Here is a 3,825-nt window from a genome sequence, read left to right as displayed (position 1 = left end):
ATGACCTACAAAGTCCACCTATTGGTCAACTTCAGCAACATCCCTAATGCAACTGTTTGTTCAAATTACAGCTATGTTCTCAACTTAAGTCACTGCCCCCACCTCCTGCAGGGGATCTCCATTCTCCAATCCCACATCTCAGACACTTCTGTGGCTGTCAAGCTGGACAACAGCCAGAACCTGAACATGGACTGCATCATTGCCGAGATCAAGGCACAGTATGACAACATTGTCACCCGCAGCTGGGCTGAGGCCGAGTCTTGGTACCACAGTTGCCTGCCAGATGTGGCACCTGCCTGCTAGATGTGGCAGTTGGGAGGGCAGAATGTGAGATACCTATTAGATAGATTTATTTTGTCTGGGGATTCTGATCCCTATGGATAGTAGGCCAATAGCTCTCATGTTGGAGTGGCGGGGCAGGACTGCCATGTGTGGTTGCACAGGCTGAGCCTGCAGCTGCACAGGCACAGCCTGCACGATCATCCCTAAAGGATGGGATATCCCACACTGAGTCTCATGAGCATCTCTGCTTCCCCCAGTTCGGGGAGGTGAAGGCCACAGTGATCAGGTACAGGGAGACTGTGGGCCACAGCAAGGCGGAGATCAAGGAGCTGAACCGCATGATCCAGAGGCTGATGGCCAAGGTGGAGAATGCCAAGTGCCAGGTATGGAGCATCTGTGCCCAAGGCCAGAGAGACTGATGGCCTAACCTTTGTCACCCAGCCTATGTGTGCCCTACCTGGATCTCAGCATTCATTCTCCAGTCCCTTTGTCCATGCAGAATCCCTGGTTGTGGTCAGTCAGGGAGTCCCAGGTGATGAAGGCAAGAGGCCCAGTTTCCGAGGTGCTCCCAGCTGAATGGCAGACTGGGCATATCCAGGTAGTGGACAGAGAAACCATAACCTATCTTGTTCTCTTCTGGTCCCCCAGAACTCCAAGCTGGCGGTGACCCAGTTTGAGTAGCAGGGTGAGGTGGCCCTTAGCGATGACTGCTGCAAGCTGGCCAAGCTGGAGGGCACCCTGTAGAAGGTCAAGCAGGACATGGCCTGCCTGATCAGGGAGTACCAGGAGGTGATGAACTCCAAGCTGGGCCCCGATGTGAAGGCTGCCTCTTCTTGCCATCTTCTAGATGGTGAGGAGCAAAGGTGGGTGCAACCTGCACAGCTGGGCCCAGAGCTCATCTGCATAAACCCGCCCCACTTTTTAGCACCATCACTTATCCAGCCCTCACTACTACTTCTGTTTTCATCTTGGAACCCTTTTAGGACCTCTACCAGTATTGAGCGCAGTCCAAGGAGTGGCGTCTTAGTTGAGGTCCACAGGCCGATTTCCAATAGGCTCCTTGCATGATCTATTAGGGACAATGGTTTGTCTGTAAATGTTCAAGAACTTGTTCTCTGAGATGAACAACGGCCTAATTTATAACACTGATTTCAGAGTTGTATATACTTCTGTCATGGCTGATTTCAGGCTGTTGCTCTGACTTCATGTAGAATTGGCTAGAAATGTGCACAACAAGCTCTTGTGAGCTGGTGGGAACTGGTTCAAGATACCGTTGGTTGGGGCCAGGATGGAATGGTGCCTCACACTGAAAGACAAATAGGAAGATATTTGTCTCTTCTATTAGATGAAAAACCTGAGGCTTAGGGAGACTGTGGGGTCGGGGAGTCAGCCTGGTACGGAGTTTTGGGACAGTTGGAGAATTCTTGTGTGTCCTGCTGCATTTTTACAGGCTCCCCTTCCCGGGGGGATCTGGGAGAGCCTGGCACTTGTGTTCTTTTGGAACAGGGTTGGGACGATGCTGGGACTTTGAGGGTGCTAGACCCAGGTCTTCCTTCCTCTCATCTTCTGGGAGAGGCTTGGGTGACCCCTTGCTTGACTGAGTTCAGAGCTGGTGACCACATGGCCTCTGGTGTCATTGTCAGGAATTAATGCCCAGTGCTAATGCTAACATTTTCTCTCCTTCACCAGGCTGTGTGATGGCATCCATGCTGTGAATATCTGTGAGTAATTCTGGCCCTGAAGGGAGACTCTGAGGTTTACCAGTGGGAAGAATTTTTTAGCTCTGAGGGTGGAGATACCAAGGGAGAAGTGGTTCCATTCATTTACAGCTACACAGCTATAAAGAGGGAGCCAAATGACAAGTCTTGGGTGGAATCATTCTTTATGCCAGACTTGTCAGAGTGGCAGTCTTATTATCCTCACCATAGTGGAGGAACCAGAATGCATCACCTCAAATTATATATCTTTAATATAAATATTTATCTTTTTTTTTTGAGACAGAGTCTCACTGTGTCACCCAGGCTAGAGTGCAGTGGTGTGATCATGGCTCACTGCAGCCTTGACCTCCTGGGCTCAAGCCATCCTCCCACCTCAGCCTCCTGAGTAGCTGGATCTATAGGTGTGTACCACCACACCTGGCTAATTTTTTTCTTTTTTTTCTCGTAGAGGTAGTGTATTAGTCCGTTCTCTTGCTGCTTTAAAGACATGCCTGAGAGTAGGTAATTTATAAAGGAAAAAGGTTTAATCAACTTATAGTTCATCATGGCTGGGGAGACCTCAGGAAACTTACAATCATGGCAGAAGGCGAAGGGGAAGCAAGGCAACTTCTTCACAAGGCAGCAGGAAGTAGAAATGCCAGCAGGGGAGATGCCAGATGCTTATAAAACCATCAGATCTCATAAGAACTCACTCATCTTCATGAGAACCACGTGTGGGGTACTGCCCCAGTGATCCAATCACTTCTCACCAGGTGCCTCCCATGACACCTAGAGATTATAGAACTACAATTCAAGACGAGATTTGCTTGGGGACACAACAAAACCATATCAGATGGGGTTTCGTCATGTTGCCCAGGCTGGTCTTGAACTCCTGAGCTCAAGTGATCCACCTGCCTTGGCCTTCGAAAGTGTTGGGATAACAGGTGTGAGCCACTGTGCCTGGCCTGACATAAATATTTTATCAAGCTAAAAGCAATTAAGAAGATGCAGGGGAGCTCTCTGCTTTCCCTGTGTTTGCCTAAAAGCAGAACAGAGAATTACAAAGACAAAGGTCTTTCTATCCTCTCCGCTTTTCTGCCTAAAGCCAAGATATAAATTCTCCTTACAAGCATTATGAGCTTAGAGGTGGCGCCAGAGGAATCTGGGTGGACTTTACTCCATTAGTTTACCCATAAATTTACCTTCTCACCTTTACTCATCTTTGGAAGCCTTAAACTGCTTTTCTTTGTCTTGTCATTTCTCTAAAATTGATTATTCCTTGTTGAAGATGAATATACAGTTGGCCCTCTGAATCTGTGGATTCAACCAACTGCAGGTTGAAAATATTTGGAAAAAAACTATACTGAACATGCACAGACTTTTTTTCTTTTCATGACTCTCTGAACAATACAATATAACAACTATTCATATAGCATTTACATTGTATTGGATATTACAAGTAATCTAGAGATGATTTAAAGTATATGGGATGATGTGTACAGGTTAAATGCAAATACTATGCCATTTTATATAAGGGACATGAACATCTTCAGATTTTGATATTTGCAGGCATCCTGGAACCAGTCCCCCATGAGGACTGATGAATGACTACATAAGCCACATAGCCTGTGTGTGCCCTACCTGGATCTCAGCATTCATTCTCCAGTCCCTTTGTCCATGTAGAGTCCCTGGTTGTTACTTTTCTCCTTCAATTATGTGCGCTGTTCATGTTGGTAAACTTGCTTGTTTTTCTCTTGTTAATCTGTCTGTTGTTGCAGGAGTCTGTCTCAACTACAAATTTATGTGGGTTGAAGAAAAATATAATTTCTCCCCTTTGGTAGGAAGC

At 46.9% G+C, this 3,825-nt stretch overlaps 1 pseudogene; it reads left to right on the top strand.

Annotated features, from left to right (window-relative positions):
• Positions 1-2,011, top strand: LOC108521544 (keratin, type II cuticular Hb1-like; annotated as a pseudogene).
• The last annotated feature ends 1,814 nt before the right edge of the window (positions 2,012-3,825 follow it).

This window comes from Rhinopithecus bieti, unplaced genomic scaffold, assembly GCF_001698545.2.
Source record: "Rhinopithecus bieti isolate Rb0 unplaced genomic scaffold, ASM169854v2 scaffold_56806, whole genome shotgun sequence".
In the NCBI taxonomy this organism is placed as follows: Eukaryota; Metazoa; Chordata; class Mammalia; order Primates; family Cercopithecidae; genus Rhinopithecus; species Rhinopithecus bieti.
Note: the sequence above shows the minus strand (reverse complement) of the source record. Positions and strands in the feature narration are given on the sequence as shown.